General features: G+C 42.6%; 1 protein-coding gene across 7 annotated transcripts in view; it reads right to left on the bottom strand.

Annotated features, from left to right (window-relative positions):
- The window catches only part of EYA1 (EYA transcriptional coactivator and phosphatase 1), a 276,879-nt gene that overhangs the window by 172,009 nt on the left and 78,534 nt on the right, over positions 1-26,336 (bottom strand). For 2 of the 7 annotated variants that reach the window (XM_074987087.1, XM_074987092.1), the window contains one exon: positions 13,138-13,193. The exons of 3 other annotated variants lie outside the window; for them this stretch is intronic. The gene's annotated coding sequence lies outside the window, so the exon portion shown is untranslated. Of the gene's footprint in view, positions 1-4,881; positions 5,030-13,137; positions 13,194-26,336 lie in introns of those variants that run through there. 2 more of the 7 variants (XM_074987085.1, XM_074987086.1) reach the window with 2 other exon arrangements.

The following is a 26,336-nucleotide window of genomic DNA, read 5'->3' as shown; positions in this document are numbered from 1 at the left end:
ATCCTACTTTGAAGTTTAATTTTGAAGTAGGGCACTACTCCATTCCCAGGAATGGAATAAGGACTTTGAAGTTGGGCTCCCTGATTCCAAAGTAAGGGAAAACGTGTAAACTTTCTGCAGCTACTTCAAAGTAGTGCCAAACTTCAAAGTTAGTTCCTAGTGCAGACGCACCCTGGTATTCTTATTCAACTCTCATTTTCACACCTTCTTCCATGTTGACTCCTACTCTTCTAACTCTTCACCCTCAAATCTGTCCCTTTAACAGAGTTTTTCTGCAAACCCTTCAAAAATGTCCTTGCAGGTTTCCACCACCACCATGTCCAACCTATACTCACATCACATAAATGTGACCTAAATGTTTTGACTGAGCATATACTAGTGCATAATCCCTTGTAAGAAAATCTGTGCCTTCAGATATATTTGAACAGAACTGATCACAGTCAGTATTCACAACAACAGTGTACTAATGGCCAGAGAGACAAGAGTTCTTCTCTCAATTTACATTAATTAATATTCTATAATTTTTATTTGATCTCCATTCTATTTTGCTATGTTATTTTACTTTGTTGTAGATTACCACAAAAACATTTAAAATGTACTTCTAATTGTAATTTCACCATACAGATGTTTGTACGTGGCAATCCCGCTGGTTAAAGTGTGGTAAATTTTTTGGTAGTTATATTTCTTAGTTCTTACAGCTGGGTGCCACTAATCAGGAGACCTAATTACTAATCCTGGCATTGACACTGGCTAGCCATTTCCTTGTCACCCTAACTGGAAAATGGCTATCAAAACATCTTACCTACCATTATCCAATTTCTAAGAGTGCAATGAAGGTTATTCCATTAATGCTAATTCTCTGAGTGAAAGTACCATACCTTCAATAACATGATAGCCAGGTTTATTTTTCTGTTAATTACATACATATCTAATTCTTTCAATGTAAGTAGTATAAAATATTCAACAGTAATATGTCAAAACTCAGAGCATTCTCACTTGAATCCCTTCAAATATTCACTTTATGTACCAGTGAATTACTAAGTTAATGAAGCAAACATCAGGGAAGGTGTGGGACCCTCACTGAATGAGGGAGGTAACTTAGTGATAAATGATGGGGAATAAGTTGAAGTACTCAGTGCTTTTTTGGCCTCTGTTTTCAGACAAGGTCAGAAATTTGATGAGGTTCAACAAGGAAAAGCGCAGACATTCTGCACTTAAGATGGAGGAATCCCCAAGCACTGCTGCAGGCTGGGAACCAACTGGCTAAGCAGCAGTTCTGCAGAAAAGGACCTGGGGATTACAGTGGATGAAAAGATTAAAAGCCAACAGTGTGCCCTTGTAGCCAAGAAGGCTAACAGCATAATTGGGTATTAATAGAAACATTGCAGGAAGATCTAGAGAACTGATTATTTCTCTTTACTTGGCATTGGTGAGGCTGCAGGAGAGTATTGTGTACAATTCGGGGGGGCCCATTACAGAAAGGATATGGACACACTGGAGACAGTCCAGTGGAGAGAAACAAAAATGATTAGGGGGCTGGAGCACACGACTTATGGGAGGAGGCTGAGGGATTTGATTTTATTTAGTCTACAGAAGAGAAGAGTGAGGGGAGTTCCAAAGAGCGTGGAAAGAAGCTGTTTTCAGTGATGACAGAGGACAAAATAAGGAGCAATGGTCTCAAGTTTTGGTAGGTGAAGTCTAGGTTGGATATTAGGAAAAATTTTCACTAGGAGAGTGGGTGAAGCTTTGGAATAGTTTACTTAGGGAAGTGACAGACTCACCTTCCCTAGAATCAGTAAGTCCCGGCTGGGATTATTTAGTTGAGATTGGTCCTGTTTTCCGCATGGGGTTGGACGCCATGGATTCCTGAGGTTTCTTCTCACCCTATGATTCTATATGCTCTGATTTGCCTATCCTATTTCAGTACTAACATGAGGAAACAAGGGCACAAATTACCTAGTTTGATCCCCACCTGCAGTGTGTACAGTCTCATTTGAACAAGAAATATGCAGTTGTGAAGGTGGATAGAATTTTGTAACCTTTTAGAAGCATTGCTATGTTTAAAGGCAATTGTTGCTAACTTGACCATTCAGTGGTACACATCACCTAACCAGATTCCACTGATCAGTCATGTCCCTGTTATTTGTAAAAGGAAAAACACCAAATCTTGTGATGACTATGCAATTTTGAAAGTGACGAGCTCTCTGAAATCCTTCCCTGAGCCACACCGAATTCCAGTTGAATAATTAATTACATATTGACGAGCTCTGATAAAAGAGCTCTGAGCTGTGTTGACATTTTTGTCTTCTTCAACACATTCACCAGAAAGTATCACTCCAGTTGAAACAATTCATGAAAACCTAAATGTTTTCCTCTTCATATCTCTTTTATTTTTGAAAGACCAAGTGATGCAGTATTGCTGGCAAGTGGAGACGTGGCTACTGAAGGTTTATTTTCTACACATGTTAAGTGCATCCTTAAGCATAGTTCTACGATGAACTACTTTATATTCTCTCAGAATGTTACACTCTTCCATTATTGAGTAAGGAAATCAATTATAGCTTTAACGGTTAAATTAGTGTAAGCTATCTTACATATTTTCTTTGAAATGCTCTAATTAGGCATGAAAACTTCTGTATATAACTTCAGTATCTGTTAGCTGCCCAGCACAGCACAATACAACCAGAAAAAATATACCAAATCCAAACAGACTTGTTGTAAGCCTTATTAGGAAAAACCTGAAAATCTGTTACATCAAATAATTAAAATAACATGATACTGTATCTGTTTTGTATTTAAATGTGAATGGGAAATAAATTTTCTGGTTTACCTATTTCATTTGCTTCTGACTGAACCAGCATGGCCTGCATATTTTTACTACAGCTCCACTGTTACAGTACTTCAGATGCACTTAATAAATTGCACCTTCCATGAAAAGAAAAGGTGATGGATTGAAAAATGTTTAGCACAACCATACATAATTGATAGGCTCCCTAGTGCAAATAAGTGTCTGATAAATAATTAAATTTAATCTCATTATAAGAGTTTTCATAATGGGATAATTTAATTAAATGAAAGCCAAAGGGTTTCTAGGGGTTGAAAGATGTTAGTATTGCTATATTTGGCTAATGGTCTGGGGATACTGTAGTGAAGAAGGATAACTCACATGGGAACATGCATTATTTAATTAATCCCTCTGAGATGGAGGAAAGGACAGATCAATAACAACTTGTCATTTTATCATTGCTTACAAAGCACATTTACACAACCTGGGAAACGTTAAAGAACAGAAAAAGTCCTGCAGCTCTTGGAAAGATGTCAGTTAGCTCAGTGTCATTATATACCCCAAACCTTTTCTTTTCAGATACATATTTTCACTTCAATTAGCAGTTACGTTTTGTCCCTCTCAGAATGAAAATAAGAGAAAAACCTTACAAGCTACTGTACAGTTAGGTTTAGTCTGCTTCTAAGTGAAAGTTATAATGGATACAGCATGTATATCTGATACTAAAAAATTGATAGCTGTGTCATCCGGGACCCATTAACAGGCTTTTTGAGCAGGCAGAGTTTTGTGCTTCAAGTCTCCAAAAGCACTTAGCTAGCCTAGGATACTAAAACCATACAGTCTAAGCAGTTATCTCATTTACAGGTGATCAGTTATGAATTAGTATCAATGGTGAAGGATACATCCTTTCACAGAAGAGACATGTCATTTTGTAAACAGCAAAAGTGAAAGACCTAAACACTGATCTGAGTGGCTTTGTCATCTAAACTACTAAAGAGACTTTTTTTTCCTAATCAGATGTACCAGTAACAATTACATTACAAAATACTGTGCTCATTCACAAACTGTCAATATGGCATTTGCTGTGCCACATCAGTCCTTACGGATTTTTCCAAAGCTACCAACTACGAGACGTTTTAAGTAACAGTGCAAGAAGCCCTTATAGGGCACCCTGCCCGTTATGGGAATTTTCTTACTAGCGTCAAGCAGGCTTCTGTTCTGACGTAGGATAATTACATACTTTTTAAATAATCCCATATAACTGTAGAAGTGTACATACAAATAAATGTTTAATCCTCTCTGAATACATGTGAATTTGTTTGGCATCAGTTATATCCTTTGGAAGTAAATTTCACAGGCTAATTATGTATTATGTAAAAAAAATTCATTTATCAATTTAAATTAAATACCTTTCAGTTTCGTTGATGTCCCCATTATTGTCCACTCTACAACCCTTTTTTTCCTTTTTGATTGCTGTTATGCATTAAACAGAAGTTCATATGAAATATCTACAATGTCTTTTTCCTCAATGGTTTCAGTTACTTTGGAATCTTGTGTTGTGCATAAATAGTTCATATTATGCCTTCTCCAACGTGTCTTACTTTACATTTGTCAAAACTGAATTTACTCTGCTGTTGTGCTGCAGTTGCCCAGGCCTGTTATGCTCCTCTGAAATTCCTCAAACTTTTCTAGACCTTACTATCATAAATAATTATATCTTAATAGAATATTCTGTGACCTCAACACTTAACCCTTATTCTGAATCACTATTTAAAAAAATGTGGAATTTCAGTGAAGACTCTTAGGACACCACACAAAGTTTTGGCCTGGTGAGAACTGATCATTTATTCCTACTTTTTTTTTTTGTCTCTTAGCCAGTTTTTAATCTAGACAAAAATTTTACCTATAACCTCATAACTACTTAATTTCCAGAAAAAAATGTAATGTGGGATTTCAAATAAATTTCATAACCTAGTTCTTTTTATCCACGATCTTAATTGCACATAAAATAATTTAGAATCCTCACACGTTTGTCCATATCATATCCATATCGATCAAAGTGTCTTATAACTCTATAATCATTTCAACCGATTTACCTGGCACAGAAGCATGGTTCACCTGACCTGTAATTTCCAAGGTACCTGCATTCTTTATAAAGAGCAAATATTTGCTGCTTTCCAGCCCTCTGGGAGAGTAGATGACATTAATGAGAGAGAACATATTTTAATTAACAGAACTAGTTGAAAACTGGATAAACACTTAACAGAAAATTCTCATAATCTTTCATAAACAAATCAAATTATGAAATTTTGACCAGCTTTATTAATGAATAGTTCAGCGATGCTCTTCTCCAGTTCCTTTAACAACTCTTGATTACATGTTGCTTTTCATTAAACTGCTGGACACCTCCTCCTGGTATTACAAACTCCAATAGTTTCATATTCGTCACCATGTAAAAGTAGGTTATATCTTTTATATGATGCAAAGGAATCATTTGAATTCCCTGGAAGAGCTTTCTTCTTCAATTTTTCTATTTACTACCTGGTGGTTCAGAGGACCCACTGATTCTCACTGACTTCCCAAAAAAGACTGATTTAAATCATGGGAATAGCAAAAACTCCCTGGAGAAATCACCACAAATTATTTTTAAAGTGGTATATTTGTTTTCAGAGGCATAAAACAAGTTCTATGTAACGTGAGAGACATCAAAGCCAACATTTTCTGCTTAAAGTGCAGCACTTAAATAAGTGGCCTAATTTTCAGAGATTTTCATATCCCACAGACTTTAGAGAGCTGAGTGTGCTCAACGCATTTGAAACTAGGCCATTTCTACTTTGGGGGCTTGATTCACAGACCCAGGTTTGAAACTAGTTATCCTTTTCCATTCCTGCACTTCTTAAAGCACAGTCAATTGTTTAAAATCCTGGGTTTCGTTTGTTTTTATTCATCTATTTAACTCACGTTCCTTGGCAACAGTTTGGAGGATGAATTTCTTTGCTGAACATTTAATAACACACTTCATTCAATTAAGAACTAAGGAAGCTCCCAGTCTAATTCTCTGCTTCTGCAGAGAGATTTCCAGCAAAAGCAAACATAATACTTGATATTTATCACCATTTGAGGTTAAAAAACAAAGATAAGCATTCTGAAATTAAGTTTTAGGCCTTCTTTCTTTATAATAAACACCAAACCAAGGGCACAAATTCTTTCCGACCATTTGCAAGTTGCTGTCATCTTAGCTTTTCCATAAGGGCTTGAAGTATAACCTTAATTTTGAATTCCTTGGCTTCCAAATATTGGTGGCTTTAAAAAAATAAGCAAGAATGTTCTATTTACTCTCGTCCTCCTGCCATCCTCCTCCCACTAATGCTACAAACTTTATTTTAGTTTGTGTCTGGGAACTAATATTTGCATAAAAAAGCTTAGCAGACAACCATATCTGGCACTGCAAGAGATATCACAACATAGATCCAAAATTACAACTGACAACTTCTATTTTCTTTTGCAACCCACAAGTCCCCACATAGTAAGAGAGGAATCAAGTGAGTCACAAAGAGGAGGGGGAGCTCAAGTAAGCAAAAAAGATTAACTTTGGTGGGGAATCAAACCATAAACAAATCTACCCAACATAATGTCACATATTTGCACTCATTTTTACTTTATACTAATTCCTGAAAGACAGTTAAACTCCCAACTTTGAACGTCAGTTGGGCTCATTTGCGTGCCCAGAATTTAACACTGCTATGAGGCTAACCAATGGTTTCCATGCATACTCATTATGGTCACTGTGTAATATGAAAATATAACAACTTCAGCAACAAAGTAAGCTTGTTAATCCATTTTATTCTAGCTGTTTATTCAATGCTTTACCACCTGGCAATGAATGTGGTACTCAGCAGTAGTGAGTCAATTAATAAAAGGTTTTATAAACATTTCTGCTTTCTGCTGATATGCATTACACAGCTATATGCCCACATGATGACACTTTAAGGAAAGAGAATTAACACTAGATATAATATTTGTATAATTATGTAAATTCACCATTTGCTAAAATTCATTTTAACTCCTACTTTTGTGCATAAATTCTTTGCTTTAGGGATCTTAATTTTGTTTGCATCTTTGTTTTAAATGTATTATTTTTTTCTTTTTATGAAAAATAAAGATACACAGGAAGTCTCCTGCAAATGCAACCCTAGTACACGACAGTTATCATTTAGATCTAGAAGTCCATCTATTTTCTATAAGCATCTGTGACTTGCTCTGAAACACTTTGGGTCTGATATTCAAACTGAATTCAGCGCTGCAAACTGGCTTTCCAGAGAAGTTGCATTGTCCTCTCAACAAATTAGAATAATAAAATCCTTGGCATAAAATAAACAAAACCACAAGAAATTACAATTTAAACTGCTATTGACCAAAATAAAATAAAATTTTTGCTTCTCATATTCCCCCATTCATAGTAAGTGTCCCCACCTCACATCAATTTAACAGACTGCAACAACCAATCAAAAGCTACATTTGTACTGCCATTTTTGGATTCCTTCCTGCTGCTGTGAAATCCTTCTCCAGACAATTTCCATGACCTCAGTTCTGAGACAAACTAGTCAGCATAATGAATAACAAAACTCCAGTTACACGCTAGACATCTACTTGAAATAAAAAACCCAAAACACTAGGTTTCTTGCTTACAGGCTAGGAGAGATGTTCTGTACAGAACTGTTCAAATGTGCATTGCCATTCGTATATTTTGTAAACACAAACCTTCATGGAATGCTGCCAGTAAAAAAATTCACCTTAACAAATCTGCCTGAAGACATCATCATCATCATTAACCGTGGGCTCAGCACCCGTTGGTGTCTGATGCCTCTCTATTTCCTTCAATCTTTCTCTATCCAGTGCAGAGTGGCTTAGTCTCTGTAGACTAGCTCCGCACCAATCTACTACATCATCTATCCAGTCTCTGTGGGGTCTGCATCTCCTATTTGAACCATCCATTATACTGAACACTAAGGGTCTTGATTTTTCGTTCGTCGTTCATTCTGCAAATATGTCCAAATAGTTGTAGCTTCTGTTTTATAACCTGCTGCAGCAGGTTCTCTTTTGGCTGTATCTTCCTATATAACTCTTCATTGGTGACCTTCTGCATCCATCCTAGTCTCAGAATCTTTCTATAACAACTCCTTTTGAACACCAATATTCTTCTTTTCAAATCTTTTATCACCCATGTCTCACATCTGTACAACATGCTGCTGAATACACACGTTTTCAAGACACCCAGCTTCATTCTTAAGCTAACTGCTTTGCTTTTCCAGATCTTATCCATCGCCTTCAAACTCGCTCTTGCTTTCGCTATTCTAGTCACTATTTCCTTCTTACAGTCTAGATTATATGTTGTTGCTCCCCAGATATGCAAACTTCTCTAAATTCTCTAGTTCAATACCATCGACACTGATCTTCCTTCCTATTTCCTTATCTCCAAATACCATTGTTTTTGTTCTATCACTGTTCATAATCAGTCCATACCACTTCCCTTCTTCGTTTAACACCCGCACTGTTTTCACTAGCTTCTCCTCATCTTCCTCAATGAGAATTATATCATCTGCGAACCTCAAGTTGTTAATCGTTTTCCCGTGCACAGATATCCCTTCTACCTCTTCCTTGATCTTGTCCATCACTCTTTCCAGATGTGCGATGAAGATACTTGGCAATATTGGATCTCCTTGTCTTGTACCTGTATTTGTTTTAAACCAACTTCCCAACTCCCCGCATGTTCTCACCGCTGTCTCCGCATTATAACTGATATCTTTCAACAACCGTATCGGTCTGCTATCCACTCCATATGACTCCAACACCGCCCAAGTCACTTTCTGATCGATACTGTCAAATGCCTTTTGAAAATCGACGAAGCAAGTGTATACACTTTTGTTCTTTTGTCGAGCTTTCTCCACTGTCAGTCATCTGCTGTATGGTATTTCTATCTTTTCTGAACCCTGCTTGCTCATCTGCTATAAGTTCTTCTTTCTGTTATCTTAATCTTTCAGTCAGTATCATCATCAGCACCTTCCCTAGATGACTCGTTAGGGCAATCGTTCTGTAGTTCTTGCACTCCAATGTACTTCCTTTCTTGGGTATTGTCACTAGCACAGATCTTGTCCATTCCTTAGGCACCTTCCCTTCTTTCCATGCTATATTACATAGTCGGTGTACTTCCTGAGCCATGCTTTCTCCGCCATATTTGATCATCTCTCCCATGATCTTATCATTTCCAGGGCTCTTGTTGTTCTTTAGTCATTTCACTGCTTTTTCTACTTCTTCCTTCGAAATATCGGTCTCACTCTCGATGCTCGGGGGAGATATCTCTTTCAATTCTTCCATCAGTCTATCTGAGACACTCAGGTCCAACTGTGCTTTGTATAGATTGGTGCTCATATGAATTTTCGAGAGACCCTAGTCTCCTGCCAGCTCAGTATTGAAAAATCCTTCCCCTGTCAGAAATTAGACCTAAATGGTGGACAAACTGATGAGGAGGTGAGACAATCTGTTTATCACCTTTTTGGGGGGTCCTAAAATAAATTTTGTGGGTGGACTAATTAGGAGGCCAGTGGAAAGGACAGACGGCACCAAAGAAGTAATATTTACCATTTTACCAGCATGGCTGCCACCCCTAGATCCACCTTGATATCACTGGACCTTCATCCTGAGAGTTGCTCTGGCCAGTCCAGGCCAGAGAGAGGGACCCAGATAATATGGCCAAACATTGAGCTAAATACAGAACACCACTTACACTGAGGCACCTGGATTCTTATTGTCATACACCTCCCTCCCTCACAAATGTTCCTTTCATTCCCCACACCTTATTTCTTTTTTCCTTGTTTACCACTCTGTTTAATAAGTCTGACCTAACTGGCCATAACTGTCTATTTTGCAACACTGTTGTACGCCTGTTATGAAAGAGGCCTCTAAAAATGATGCCCTACCCATTCTAATAGTGATAAGAGTTTGCCAGATCTTTTAAAGGAATGTCTACACTGCATCTGGGAGTGAGTGTCCCAGCCTGGTTAGGCAAACTTGTGCTAGTGGGATTCAAGCTACTGCACTCACCATAGTCATATGGAGGATGTGACTTGGGCTGGCGCCTGGACTCAGAAGAAGGAATAGCAGTAGAACTCTCAAAATTTTATGAAAACCATTCAGAAACAAGACATGGGATCTAATTTGATAAAGATGGTCTTTGAAGTCTCAGAAGCATATTTAGAGGAAATGTAAGAGCTAGGATTTCATTGACATTGACAATTTTTGACTTCTGAAGAGACATACAAACCAAAAAACCTTCTGCAGCCAACAAGGAACATCAAATGTCTACTAAGTATGCACAATAAAATTCATATTTTACTTCCAATGACACAGAAATCCTGGGCACAATGTTCAAAGTCACACAGTGGAAACAGACTGAGGCTTTAATGGTACAAAGAGAACAAGCATCTTTGCTCTGTCAGAGAAAGGAGAGACCAGTCAAACCCATGGGCTCTAAGAGATTTCAACTGGTATCTCTGGGATCTATAGAAAAAGAGAGGACTCTTGGCCTATGGTATCAGAAGAACAAGGTTAAACCATCGTGCTAAATCAGTCCAACTTTGCCAAGCAACAAAACATCTAAACACCTAGAAAGCTTTAAACAACAACCATTAAAGATGAATAACAGGTAGAACTGCTACAATTATCACTACAGGGTATGTACAACAATACTAGCCATTACATATGAGCCCTTATTGTAGAACTTGAGCCAGTAGGTCATACTGGCACATATGACAGAAATTACTCAAACTATATAAAAATAATGGCCTCCATCCAACTTGATGCCTGAGTGCTACACAGACAGAGTGGAGAGGCACAGCCACATACTTAACAGTCAAGCTAAAGCAGCAGGAGAACCTACTCTAATTTCTGTTGCTGCCTTAATCTTGTGGTCACGTGTTGGGCACTTTGGCTTCACCACACCTTGACAAGAACAGTTGGGACAGTTCCAAGCTTTCCTTTTCTCGGGTTTGCTTGGCCCCTGTTCTGCCCCAGGTTTTGCCCTCACTCCATTCCTTCCCCAAGACAGCACCTGTCCCTTGTCTCTTTCTGACCACCTATCCCTCTTCAGTCTTCCCCCATTTTCACTCTGTCCTCTCCCCAAGCATGCCTTCCATCACTCTTCTGCCCACTGCTGAACAGATGATCTGTGGTGGGAGGGAGACATTGGGAGGGAGATACAGGAGCTGACTGGTGGGGCCTGTTGGTAGGTTCTGAGCACCCACTATTTTTTTCCATAGGTGGTCCAATCCTGGCACACCTATGGAATTGGCACTTATGCCTCTCTTGTATGTTGGGGGAAAGGGAACAACTGATGTAAGAAGAAATTATGTCACCTCCTTTCTTGGCAGTCACTCGATAATGAGTAGGAGGTCTTCATGTCACCCTCCTATTTCAGACTCCGTTGACGGCTGATCGGCCCAATTCTGGAGCCACAGATCTTATCACAGAAGGGGCAGGGGTTGGTAGCTGTTGGAGGAGCACCAATCAGTTTTTGACACTGTTTTCTTCTTCTCCACCTCTTGTCGTCTACACTGTGTCAGGACCTCTCAAACTGAGCCACCCCCTCATGGATTACCATTCTCCTCTGAAGACAGTCTTGGGCAAGGTTGTCCCAAGTGTCAACACCAATACTGCACTTTTTCATGCGTGCCTTCAGCATGTCCTTATATCACATCCACTGGCCCCCAATGCTCTTTTGTCCTTCCTCCAACTCAGAAAACAGAATCTGTTTTGGGAGGTGCTGATCAGACAGCCGAATCACGTGACCAGTCCAACATAGCTGTTCATGAATGATACTGGTTTCAAAGCTGGTCATGCCTGAGTGCCTATCCTCCCAAGAGATATTTAGGAATCTCCTGAGGCAGCACTGATGATATTGTTCAAGTGCCTTCAAATGATGCTTATGTATTGTCCAGGTTTCACAAGCGTACAATAGCATTAGATTAACCACTACACAGTGTACAAGGAGCTTTGTCTTAGGATAGATGTCCCAGTTCTCAAAGACCCTTTGCCTCAGGCAGGCAAAAGCAGAGCTTGCATGGCTCAGATAATGCTGGATTTCTGCATCTATGTTGAATTGAGTGAAAAGATGACTTTCAAGGTATGGGAAGTGCTCCATGTTTTCTAGCAGTTCTCCAATGACTTCAACAGAAGGTACATAAGATTGTACTGTCAGTGTGGGTTGGTGGAGCACTTAGGTCTTTTTGATGTACAGTGTGAAGCCAAGATTCTCATATGCTTCAGTGAAGGAACTTAAGCAGTGGGAGAAAGAGCAGCTACCATGTTGTCATCCATATATTGGAGCTTCATGATCGAGGACATGGAGGTCTTACTTTTAGCCTTCAGTCTCCTGAGATTGAAAAACTTCTCATTCATTCTATAGACAATCTTCACACCATCTTAAGGCTTAATTCTCTTTCGAGAGTTGGGTACCATCCTTTGATCTCAGGGGATTGAGTCCATGGTTTCTCAGTCCACAAAAATCTTTGGTAGCATTGAAGAAGCCTCTTGTATCATTGATGTATGAGAGATGCTGGCGTTCTGGAACACCTTCTCAGTCCACCACTGTTTTTTCAGAGTCCTTGTTTTACATTGGACTTCTGTCTTGGCATGCACTTATCTCTTTGTTGTGCAGTTGATGTCACTTTGCCAGGCCCTAAAGGCTTTCCTTTTTGCCTCAATCATCTATATCTCAGCAGAAGTTTCCTCTGCACAGCAGAGATTCTGCAAACCAAATATCCAATCAAATTAAGTTCATTTTGCATTGCACAGATGGTGCAAAGACAACTCATGTGCCGCATTATCCAGACCAATATGGCTAAACACATAGTAATGAGTCAGAGACAGATTTTCAATCTAAAATCCTTAGTACCCGAATTTAATATTTATCCCTACAGTCTAAAGACTTTATTTAACACCGGAGTACTCCAGATTTATGGCAATATAACTCCATTGTAAAACTAAAGGTGCATAGTAGTGAACCAGTCCTGTTATTTGCACGTGAACATGTGTGTTCTGAAAATGTACAGGACTTTACATATACATGCTATTCAAGCATTCATTCATTAAGCCTAGACTCACAGAAATGCAGAAATGCTAGAAGAGAAATCAAGCAGTAATCTAACCAAGGCCCCTGGATCAAGGCAGGACCAAGAGTACTTAGCCCATCTTTGACAAGCACTTATCCATCGTGTTCTTAAGAGCCTTCAATAGTGGGGGTTCTTGGAAGCTTGTATTCCAGCACTCAACTACCTTTACAGATTCTTAATACCTACCCTAAATCTCTCTTGGGTAGATGAAGCTCATTATTTCTTGTCCTGTCTTCAGTGCCCTGAAGAAAAAAAAATCAATCACTAGCCTCTTTATAACAGCTTTATAACATTTTTGAAAAGTTTTATCATCTCCCCTCAGTTTTCTCTTCTTAAGACTAAGAACGCCCCCATTTTTAGCCTTTCCTCAAAGTCAGGTTTTCTAAACCCTGTATCATTTTTGTTTCTCTCCTCTGGGCTCTCTCCAGTTTGTTCACATCTCACCTAAAGTGTGGCACCCAAATCTAGATCCAGTACTCAATCTGAGAATCTCAACATCAGAGCGAGACAATTAGTTCCTGTGTCTCATGTACAACATTCCATAATGCTGGCCTGTTTTAGAACTACAGCACACTGTTAGCTCATGCTGAGATTGCGATACACTAACTGCCAAATCTTGTTCCTCAGTACTCTCATGTAGCAAATTATTACTCATTTTGTAGTGGAGGATTTGATTTTCATTCTGCATTAGTAATTATTGATTTTCATAATCCCTGTAACATCTCCCATGAAACAGGTATGTAACAGCTACATTATTATGACCATTTTAGATACAAAAAATGAGCCTGAGTCATTTAGAGTTTCAGGGTTACAAATATAGACTTCATTGTTTTCTATTCCATACCTAATCCACTATACCCATGCTGCCCCATTCAAATGAATGACAAGAAGCACAAAATACTTACAGGAATGAATTAATCAAACACCAAATCAAAATATATACTGTACTATACTAAAGATCTTAGACAAACTAATGATTTTCATTTATTTGTATACTGTACAATTACATATTGTATGTAGTCCATTGAAGGGTCAGTCTGCAAAAATACCTTATGTACCATGCAAATTATATTTCCTATAAAAACAGAATCTTCTTAAATACCTGGTAAAAGAAAAGCCCTGTTCAGAGCAACATTACAGTGCAATAAAGATTACCTCTTTACTGTCATCAACATGCTTTAAAATTAATAAGCAAAAGTATGGACAGAAACATACCAGTACAATACTAACTATGGAACACATATACATTCTTCTTGCACAACATCTATGTTGTTCCTGTCCTGTCTCCCAGTAGATAGTCTAGTTACCTCAATTTGAATAGAAAGCTTGCTATTAGAGTTAACATAGAACATCTGTTTTTCATTTTGAGGAGCATTCAACCATTCATTAAAGTGTCCTAACTGGTCATTTTTGGATTTTTTCTCTCCTACTCAGTCCCTTTTCATCCACATTTTACAATGGTTTATCTTTCTAATACTTCTTTAAGACATCACCATCATTTTAGCATTTCCTTTGAAAAATGCCAGGAGAAATAGTACAGAAAGTCAAATATGTATCTCATCTAATTCTAGGCAAAGTCTCAGAGCAATTTCTACAGTTCACCTTTTCCATACTTCCTATGGGTGTTTATTTTCTGCAATTATTCATCAAGGCTTCACTGAACTTGAATACTAATAAATTTTAAGAAATGAAACAAGAGGTCTTAATGCTGTCTTCAGGGAAGCCTAGGAAAACTTCAAGCTTGGCTGTGAATCATTAGTATTAGCACCTTTGGTGGCAGTATTCAGTTACTTTCCACACCAAGCCAGATCAGGTCAAAATAGTTGAATAAGAAAAACAAAATCTCTACAGAATAAATCTGAATACATGATTTGTCTTTAGATGTCAAGCTTAATTTTTTTGTGTTCAGCTTTGCAACTGAATTGTAATAGTTTCTGAAGTTATTAGGAAACGAATGTATTTTACCAAAAACAACTAAGAACTTCAACATTTATATTCTGTAAATACATAAAAATCTGTAATGGTTTATGCCTGCATTTGTGAGGGAAAATTCTGTAGATTTTTTTAACTGAACAGAAATATCTGTGTAAGTCAGATATTAAACATGGTTCAAAAGGAAAATAAGGACAAAAAGCTGCAAGGTACTGAGTGTAGAGGCTCTAATCCAACCACACATTTAAACACATGTTCAGCTTTATTTTGCATGATGCTTTAGGTTAAGCATATGTTTAAGTGCTTACCTCAATGAGAGCCAAAGTGTTCAGCACCTAGCAGAATCAAACTCTACACAAGCCTACATTGTCACCAATTATCGCCCAGTACCACAAATACACATTGTGTTTTATAGGTAAATATTAAGAAAGTCCCTGCCCTTAAGGGCATATAAATGTCAACAAAGACAGAAATAAATGAGAGCAAAGAAGAGGTTACTCACTCTGTGCACTAACTGGAGTTCTTCAGGATGTTGTCCCTGTGGGTGCTCCACCTTCAGGTGCGTTAGCACTGCCACGCCCACGGGCTGAGGACTCATGTGTATCAGTGTCCCCCCACAACCACCTCTGGCTGCCTGCAAGCGCAGGGCACAGGCACAAGACACCTGTGAGACTTACTGTGCATGCACGAGCAGCTAGTCCCTCAGTTTTTCTCTGACCTGGAAGGAAAAGTAGGAATCCGAAGCACAGGAAAGGAGGGTGGGTAGTGGAGCACCCAAGAGGACAACATCTCAAAGAACTCCAGTTACTGCACAGTGTGAGTAACCTCTCCTTCTTCAAGGGCCCCAAAGGTGCTCCACCTTTAAGTGACTACAAAGCAGTGCCACCGCTTGGAGGTGGTCCTTCAGATGATGTACATCGGCTGATAATTACAGATCAGCTGAATGCAGGCTGTGCATCAGCATAGGTTTGTATGGCTTAATGCTGACTGCATGTGTGAGCAAACACCCACATGGCTGCTCTGCAAATGTTGGTGGACACACCTCGAAGGAAAGCTATAGAGGTGGCTATTGCACATGTGGAATGGGCATGAATGTCCACCAGAGGTTCTTTGTTAAACTTATTGCATGTGAGTCTTATACAGCCCAAGATCCATTTGGACAGCCTCTGGTTGGAAACAGGCATGTCAGGGGATCTTTTGGATGGAGACAATGAACAGTTGGGTCATGTTTCAAAATGGCTGCTGTCTCTGGAAGTAGAAGGCCAAGACCCAGTGGATGTCGAGGGTATGCACAGTCTGTCCCTATTGTCGGTATGCAGTTTAGGGAAGAAGATGGGTAAGTACACTGGTTCGTTGCAGTGGAAAGAGGCCTTTAAGGAACTGCCTGACAGCTGGGTGAGTGAAGACTGAGTGGTCTTGGATAGGTGGATGGAAAGCTGATACATCTGCCTGGTGGACAGATTTGTTTGCTGGAGGTGAAGTAGGTGAATGAGTGTATGTGGGATCCCCATGTGCATGGTGCTAGGATGCATTGCCATTTTTGTAAGTAGGCTAAGATACTCGGGGAGAACAACCTCAATTGCCCCCACAACTGAGTCTCCCCCACACCCATAGCGTGGGACCACTGGGGCTTGCTGCTGGTGGGGGGAAGTCTCCCCTGGCAGCTAAGATGCTGGGTAGGGATCCTGCAGCCACCAGCAGGAAGTCTCCACAGGTGGCTAAGGTACTGGGGGCGGGGGCTTGCTGCCCTGAGGGTAAGTCTACCCCGGTGGCTAAGATACTCAGGGAGGACCACTTCAATTGGCCCCCACTGAATGCCCGACACCCATAGTGTGGGACCACTGGGGCTTGCAGCCTCCAGGGGGAACTCTCCTGTGGTGGCTAAGATACTCAGAAGACCACTTCAGCTGTTCCCCCCACTGAACCCCCCTACACCCATAGTGTGGGACCACTGGGGCTTGCAATCGCCAGAGTGAAGTCTCCCCCAGTGGCTAAGATAGTTGGGGGGGACTACTTCAACATTCCAAGTGGGTCTACAGCTGCAGACCACCGCACCCTCCTCCCCCCCACCAACACACGCTGTCAAAAATATTTTTGGGAGCTTGCTGTCCATTGTAGACACCTGCTGGTTTGGTATTTGGTTTTTCAGAAAAGAGAGTTGCTAATGGGGAGAGTCTTTGGCCTTCCGGTGGGTGCACTATAAGGCTTCTGTGCAACAACTGTGTTTTCAACTGGCCATCCACTGAGCGTCCCAACTCCCATCATTGCATGTGAGCCCTGAAAATAATACAGGGGCCCAGACTGTATTCTCTGCAGGTCATTTGGACCTGAGGTGGACAACACAGCTCTGCATCTGTCAGCCAACCAGGAACCATGCATGGAGGTGAAGGTGATAGATGGCTGGGTGGCGAATGAACCCATTCTGCTGGGTTAGAAATGAGAGATGGAAGGAAGATGACATGGGGGACATCTGGACAGCTTTAGAAGTTCAGAGAACGAAGTCTGTCTAGGCCATCCACGTGCTAATAGTATGACTCGAGCCCTGTACCGCTTTATCTTTACCACAACACTCTGAATGCTAAAAGTGCATTCCATGTGATGTTGAATGCATCCCCTAGTGAGTTGCGGCCTAATCCATGTCAGGAGCAATAGTGAGACATCACGTGTTGGCAGCTGTAGCAAACAAATCTATAGCTGGGACCACTCATTTGCTTAAGACGTGGCAGATGGTGGACCTATTGATTTCCCACTCACGCTTGAGAGGGAAATTGTGGCTGAGGTCATCCGCCAGTATATTTTTTGTGCTTGCTATGTAGGCTACCACCAGATGGGTCTGTTGAGGGATACATACTCCCACAGTTCCACTGCTTCTCAGCACAGTTGTCTCAAGCTTGCTCCGCCTTGTTTGTTGATACAGTGCATTGTCGCTCTATTGTCCATTGTTATGCAGACTGTGTTGCTGGAGACCTGCATGGAGAAGTGCATGCAGGAATACTGACCACCTCTCAATTCTACGACATTGATGTGCTCCAGCCATTCATCTGCTGACCATGTGCCTTGAACCAGTGGGTACCCTAGGTGGGCTCCCCAGCTGAGTAGGGAAGCATCCATCATAATCATGATAGTTGGAAAGGGTCTCTGGAAGGGAACCTCCTTGCATACGTTCTGAGGCCACGTCCACCGAGGGAGTCTCTGACTAAAGCTGGGATGCTCAGTGTTTTGTTCAGTGGATGGACAAGGGGCCTGAACACTGCTTTGAACCAGGCCTGCATTGGTCTCATCCAGAGGCATGGGATGAAGTAACCAATTTGTACAATCTCTAAGACCAACTTGGTGGTGGTGATAGCTCCCGATGCAGGGTAGAATACTGCTAGCCTTGAGACAAAGGTGGTGTGTGGGGCTTCACCTGGGGCCTGCCTGCTATGGCGGGGGGGCGGGGGGGACGTCCAACTCTCGTCCAAATCTTCAAAATGGCTGATAGGCCACAGCCTGCTGGGCCAGGAACTGATCTGTGGTTCGTCTCCTCCTTGGTTGTTTCTGACGTTGTCTGTTATTATAGTGTCAGTTGCTTAATGAAGATTGTACTCGTAACTAAACTGTCTGTCTTGTTTACATTTTGCAGCAACCATTTGGATGCCTAGGGTATGTAATATGGCCTGTGAATTTTTGAGGGAGTAAATTGCCTCATTAGTGCTTTCATTGAAAGTCGAGACACTTTGAAGGGAGGATCCTCAACTGTGGTTTGGACATCCCTAGTTAAGCCAGACAGTTGTAGCCAGGACACTCGCTGCATGACTAGTACTGATGCCAGGGACCTAGCCAGCGGTACCTGCTGCATCCAGAGCTGATTGTAAAGCCACCCTTGAAATGAGTGAGCCCTCCCCCATCAGGGCTTTGCACTGATCTCTTTTGTCATCTGGAATTGTTTCAATAAAGGTGTGAAGTTGGTCAAAGAAGCAGTGTTTATATTTTGTAAGTAGTGTCATATAATTGGCCATACAAAACTGTAGGCTGGCCCATGAATATGTATTTTGCCCCATCGCATCCGGCCTTTTCTGTTCGTTGTCTCCTGGGGTGAAACTCATATTCTGCTGGCTACCCCTTTAATTCATGGCCTCTACTATCAATGAGTTAGAGGGTGGATTGGAGAAGAGGACCTCAGCACCCTCTGAGGCCACATACTACTTTTGATCTAGCCTCTTTAATGTGGGTGGAATGGAGGCTGAAGTGCTCCAGAGAAGCCTGACTACATCGAGAACGGCTTCATTAATTGGCATTGCCACTTTTTTCTGGGTGGACAAAAGTAAGGCTACATCTACACTATGAGATAAATTCAACTTTAATATCCATTTTGTAATTCTGGAATTAATAAGTTCAAATTTTACCATTCTCACCTCCCACGTGCTCCTCATGAACTCAATTTATTACTGTTATACTTACATTGGCAAACATTGACTGTTACAGCAGTGCACTGGGGGAACCTATCCCACAATTACCTCATCCCCACAGCATTCTGGGTATGCTTGCTGGTTTGTGACATCATCTTCTCACACTGCATTTTCCTCATTCCCCTCCCATGATAAGCAAACATCCATTTTGCCCATTGAAAGAAAGGAAAAATTAGCCACAAGGAGACACTTCCCCCCCCCAGTGGCTGCAAGCCCCCAAATATCTTTCCTGCCCTTGGAGCCCTAAAAGCACACAAGCTGGGACATGGTGCTACCTGGCAGTATGGTCAGCTCTGAACAGCAAGCACATCCTTTTATTGGGTTGGGAGCTACCCATGTGATGTGGCTGAGCACGGGAAAGACCCAGACTGTGTGGCACATGTGGGGGAGAGAAAGGGGTTTGCACACAAATGTAAACCGCTGAGAAGTTTCTTGGTGTCTTATGCAAGCATGACCCTCACAACAAGCCTTGTTGCCATGTGGTGCGTTGGGGCAGTGGCTACTGCCAGGCAGCAAAGAAAAAAATACCAAGCATAGACACAGAACCACAAATTCCCTGCAGGGGTTATCTGTAATGGGTAGATGCGCTCACAGGGCTAATGGCAAAAGAAAGGAAGACATTTCTCAGGCTCTCATACAAACATGAGCCCACAGCCACAGGCTTGCTGCTCTCACTTTGAAATTCATGGTCTTCCTGTTACCTAATTAACTGGAGAGCAGTGGCCCGATCAGAGCACTGAGGGGCATTGTGGGTTACATATGGGACATCTCTGTAGTCTAAGAAATTCGATTTTAAGATATGGCACTTCCACACTGGCTTTTAATCGAACTTCTAAATTTGAGCTTGATGCTGTACCTGTCAGGTAACTGCAATATTGTAATTTCATTATTAGTGCTCCCTAAATCGAGCTAAGGGTATTTACTGTGAAGACAGTCACGTGCTAATATCGAGCTAACTGCCTTAAATTTGAATTTATCTCACAGTATACATGCAGCCTAAGATATTAGTCAGCTTGTGGTGTGTATCCCTGGGGACCAAAAGCGCTATCTCAAGCCTGTCTGAGACCCTCCTGAAGAAATCTTGAAAAGTCCTGGGGTCATTACACAAGAGGGAGGTGGGTGGTTGCACCACTGTGGTTGTGGAGTGTGAGGGAGAGAATTGGGAAGGGAGTGGGGAATTCAATCAGTCATCTCCCCTAGTGTAAGTCCCATAGTCCTCAGCCTCTGAAACCTCCAACTCGTTCAGTGACTGAATACTTGGGGATCAGAGCGGTGCTTGGGAAAAACTGCCTCCACTGCTTTCCCTTGTTGTCCGCTTGTTTCTTGTTTAAAATAGTTGTTTTGCTGGGTGACTGAGGGAGGGATAGCTACTTGAGACTGATGCCGGCAGTGATTGTACTCCCCCCTATCACAAGAAGTAAGAGAGGTCAACAGGAGAAATGCTCCCATCAACCTCCCTCAGTGAAGATAGTCAGGTGACTCGATTTACAATACATTGATTCCAGCTACATAATTGCCGTAGGTGGAATTGTGCATCTATGATTGATTTTTAAGGTCTAGTGTAGTCCTGGCCTGATCTTGAATGTCTAAGACCACAGCAGTATCATCGGCAGAAAAAACTGAGAGTTTAATTATGAGTCTTTATTCAATCCTTCTTTAGTCTGTACAAGCCTTCGGTAGCCCTTGCATACCACTGTTGAATATAATGACTCCTCCAGATTTCTCTCAACTGAGAGTCTATTATTTATAATAATTCAGTACTTTTCACTGCAAATAAATGATAAATTACATTAAAGTGGAATAATATACATTCTCTTCCTTAAGTATCCTTAACTCCCAAAATAGGCAATGGGAATTAAGAATCCTCAGCACCTTGCTGGGATATCATAAACACCTAGAAACATCATCATTCTCCTCCTTCCAAAAAGTTCAATCTACAAACTGTGCACCCACCTGCCAAAAATACTTTAAGTGCTTTTTTAAATTAACAAAAATAAATTTTATTTTTAGAATTAGCCTTTGGAAGGAACATTTCTTGCATGTACTGCCATAAACCAATATTTAATGTCTGCTTTATGTGTGCTTTGTTTATAATGTGCCACTCTACTGCCTACACACTGCCATTTACTACAAACAGAAGAATAATTTGTTTAGCTATATAATCAGCAGAGAGGCAGCACACAATAAAAGAGGGCATTCTGGTTTTAAAATGAATAAAAATTGATTGCGTCCCTATAAAAACTAAATTGGCAGAGTGTTAATTGCATTTCACATAAACATCTGTAGCAGTCGGTGACTCGTTACTGTGCTGTAATGCAATACAGGACACTTAGGAATAAATGCATCCTCCAGATGAGTTCAGAGAGATTTTCTAAAAGCGCCTGATGAGATTGTAAAAATCTGATTAGTCAGAACTGCTAATGACAGTTAAAACACAGGGAAATCTTTAAATAAAATTATTTTGCTCTCCTTCTCTCTTGATAAATTATATGCAAATTAGCACTGATTGAAAAATGTTTGCCTTGAAGTTAAATTTATACTAATGAAGAAAAGGTAATCAGACTTCAACAACAATATCTGCTTATATAATCTGCAGGTATTCATACATTTTGGTAGTTTTTTCTCTTCTACAATAGTTTACCAGATTGAGCAAATTTATACATTTTTCTCACTATTATTATTAATAATATTAATTTTTGTTGTAGTATGCACAAGGCTCTGTTCACCACCTAAACTGTGATATTCCCAGCAAGCCAGATTGCTTAAACTAGCTCACATCTGCACTTTGCTTTCTTCTGAAGGCCATGAATATAATTGCCAACAACTACAAAGCTCTTTCTAAAAAAGCACATTTGTTCTTATAATAAAAACATAAGCAAAAAAAAAAAAAAGAAACTTCACACTCACTGAAAAGTTTACCAGGGATCACTCCAACTCAAAGAAGGGTCTTGGTCAGCATCAATCCTTCTAACTTTCCACAAAGATTAGCTGCCGTCCTTATCCCCAGGCTTTGTTCAGTTGCTGGACCAGACAGAAGGCCCTGTGTCAGTTTGAACACTGCCTTTTTATTCAAGAGGCTTTTCTTTATCCGTTGGTCTTTGGAGAATCCAGTTCGAATTAGTATGTGACCATCTGTATGTGGTGGTACTTCTCTGAAAGTATTACAACCTGAATCAATTTTTTCATTCCCCTACCTCCCGCAGTTCCTTATTCTGCAGGAACTGTGGTCACCTTCTCCTGTTGAAGTACATACAGTCCCTAGCCTGCAATGATAGATAAACTTAACACAGTAAAATCTGTGCCATATCTGTTCTAACAGCATTTAGTTTAAACAGAGCATTTTACTTGAGTCAAAAAAGCAGGAAGCTGGGCCACTGAAATACGTATAGTTCTTGGAAAATGTATAAGGGAGCCCTAAACAGTAACAATGTGTTACTTCCCTCCATTATGAGTAGCTCTTTCCATATAAAGAATTCGAAGTGTGTTTTTTGTTACACATTAGGGCTGTGTCTATACCACCTCCCTACTTCAAAGGGAGGATGGTAAGTAGGGTGTTGGGAGTTTATTAATGAAGTGCTGTGCTGCATATGCAGCACTTCATTAAGCAAATTCCCCCCCACGAGAACTTCAAAGTGCCGGCTCGTGTCTAGCCACAGCTCACCCGCCAGTACTTCGAAGTACCCGGGGTACTTCAAAGTCCCTTCACCTCTTTACAAAATTTTGAGGAGTAAATGGACTTTGAAGCACTTCGAGCACTTTGAAGTACTGGCAGATGAGCCACGGGTAGATGCGAGCTGGCACTTCGAAGTTTAAAACTTCAAAGTTGCCACAGGGGGAATTTGCTTAACGAAGTGCTGCATATGCAGTGCAGCACTTCATTAAAAAACTCTCAACACCCTACTTACCATCCTTCCTTCTAAGTAGGGAGGTAGTGTAGACAACCCCCAGATGTTCCAATTTACAATGGATTGTTATATTCCTTATAAAAAGGCACTATGAATTTGGTCTGATATTTGCTCAGCGCAATATCCTTCAATAAATGAGGAAAATTTGGAACAAATATATGCCTTCTTTTGATTCTAATAAAGGTCCCAAAGTAAGTGCATAACTAAGCACAGCGTAGTCTCACTGTCATCATAGGGACTCCTCATATACTTGAAGTGATGCATGTGCTTATCTTGCTGAATCAGGTTCACAAGGCCATTTTTTAAAACTTCCTACCCTTATGAGCAGTCCCATTGAATAGGAAAGCTTGCTACTTCCTAGGTGCGTCTACACTAGAATGCAACATTGAAGTAGCAAGCCCAAATTCAATATAGCATGTGCTGTGCCTACACACGGCATGTGTTACTTCGAAGTTGAAATCCAAGTTAGACAGTGAGATGGCAAAATCACTATTCCTATCAGAAGATGGGAATAGCACCCTACACCGACGTCTAACATCGACGCAGGATGCATGTAGACATTCCGCATCCCGCTACTTCAAAATAGCAGGGTCCGCCATGGCGGCAATCAGCTGTTAGGTGGAAACGTGCTGTCCAGCCCCTATGGAGCTCTATGATCTTCATGCCCAGCGGTTCGTAAAGCTGCACTGACCCGGAAACCCCGTAGCAGGAAGCTAAGACTGTGCAGGCAGCAGCCGTGCCACAAGGCACCCCTGCACGCCCAGAGACAGCACAGGGCAGCAAGCCAGCCCCCCGAGTGCCCCCAGAGCTCCCCCCCCAGGCCATCCCAGGGCACTCAGGCCTCCAACCAGCAGGGCAGGAAGTGGGGCCCTTCCTGGACCAACTCTGAGCTTCATGACCTGCTGGGGCTCTGGGATGAGGAGGAGGTGTTCCACACAATGGGGTGCAAGTGGCAGAACACGGAGGCATTCACCCCACTGGCCAAGGGACTGGCCACCCGGGGTCACTCTGCCCGCACTCCTGACCACATCAGGAGTAAAGTCAAGGAGTTGCAGCAGGGTTACGCCCAGGCCCGGGACTCAGACAGCCAGTCTGGGGCTGCCCCCACCGCTTGCCCCATTACCGGGAGCTCAGGTCCATCCTGGGCCCTTGAGAAACCTCTTCCCCGCCCAGCCACCCTTGACACCATGGCCAAGGAGCCCCAGCAGACCTCGGAGCCAGAGTTGGGTCTGGAGCCCAGCCCTGCACCCCCAGGGCCAGAGCCAGGACCCTCCACCCCGGCCATGGAGTGGTCCAGCGAGGAGGGGAAGCTTGTGCTGGACATCCCCTCCTGCAGCTCCAGCCAGGCATCCACCAGATGGGCCTCCCCGACCATGGCGGTGTAGTGTCAGGTACGTACTCCACAGGACACACACACCCAGGGCATGGGGTGGGGGCACCACATGACTGGGGGCCCCCCACATCCGCAGCAGACCCCAGCCTGCTAGGGCCCAGGCAGACCATGGCCCAGAGACGGTGCCACGGCCACCAGTGCCCATCAGCACCCTCACCCACGAACAGTGCCGTGCCCTTCCCCCAGTGGGAGGCCTGGCGGGACTTTATGGCCACCTTTGAGGAGCTGGTGGCCTGGCTGCCCCTGCCCCCCCTTGTGCTCTGTGTTGTCCTCCCTGTCGCCCCACCTGCCAGTTCCGCAGGGCAGGAGCCTACTGAGGCCAACAACTGGGCCGAGGACCCGCCCCAGCTGTACCTCCCCATCCTCCCCGTCCCCAGCCAGCCTCGCCAGGGACCCCAGCTGAGGGGTGGCAGCCACCCGGACACGGCGGGGGTCGTGCCCGTCCACCCCCACCCCGGAATGATAGGCCGATGGCTGGCCTGCCCACATCTACCCCATGTATATAATTGTTCCCCCCCATATATAGTTATTATAGTTGTCTCCCCCCATATACAGTTATTATAGTTGTCTCCCCATATATAGTTATTTTCCATGATGCTGTTTGTTATTCATTTTATATGCACAGAGGTGAAGTTTTTGGGTATTTAACAATGAAGGAGTTTTATTTTTCAAAAACCCCGTGTCCCATGTGCTTTCAGTGGCAGCAGTGTGCGAGTGCTAGGGGCGGTTTGTGGGGACCCAGCAGGGATGGCTTGGGTGGTGCTCACTAGGCCCCCTCGTCAAAGTACTCCTGTAGGGCCTCCCGGACCCGGACCCCATCCCAGTGGGCCTGGCAGCTAGGGGCAGCGCCCGGCTGGGGGTAGCCTGTTCCAGCCTCCAGCGCCCAAGCCCTGCATGAAGGCCTCTCCCTTGCTTTCCATCAGGTCATGGAGCATGCAGCAAGCACCTACAACCTGGGGGATGTTTGGGAGGCCCACCTCCAGGTGGGCCAGGAAGCAACACCACCAGCCCTTCAGGCGCCCAAAGACCTGCTTGACCACTTGGCGGACATGGTTCAGTTGGGTGTTGTAGCACTCCTGGGTGGCACTGAGGTGGCCCGTGTAGGGGTGCATAAGCCAGGGCTGGAGGGGGTAGGCTGAATCTGCCATGAGGCAGAGGGGTACAGTTATGTCCCCCAGAGGGAGGTAGGTCCCTGCTTCCAGACAGTGGCATAGTCCCAAATTGCGGAACACACGAGCGTCATGGGTTCAGCTGAGCCAGCCCACATATGCATCCTGGAAGCAGCCACGGCTGTCCACCATGACCTGCAAGACCACAGAGTGACAGCCCTTCCTCTTGATATAGCACCTGCCACTGTGGTCCAGGGCACAGATGGGGATAAGGGTCCCATCAAGGGCCCCAAAGCAGTTAGGGAATCCCATGGCGGCGAATCCCACGATGACTGCGTCCCCACCTCGGATGACCATCTGCAGCAGCAGGGCTCTGAGTGCACGCACCACCTGTGGGGAGGGGACATGGGTGCCTGTGAGAGTACGCAGAGTGTGCCCCCCCGCCCTGGCTCCCCTCCCCAGGTCTGCTCCTCCCCCAGTGGGTTCAGGCCCAGGCCTCCTTACCTCTATGATGACAGCCCCGACTGTGGCCTTGCCAACACCAAACTGCTGGCCCACGGAGCAGTAGCTGTCTGGAATGGCCAGCTTCCAGACAGCT

This window comes from Carettochelys insculpta, chromosome 2 (genome assembly GCF_033958435.1).
Source record: "Carettochelys insculpta isolate YL-2023 chromosome 2, ASM3395843v1, whole genome shotgun sequence".
Lineage (NCBI taxonomy): Eukaryota > Metazoa > Chordata > Testudines > Carettochelyidae > Carettochelys > Carettochelys insculpta.
Note: the sequence above shows the minus strand (reverse complement) of the source record. Positions and strands in the feature narration are given on the sequence as shown.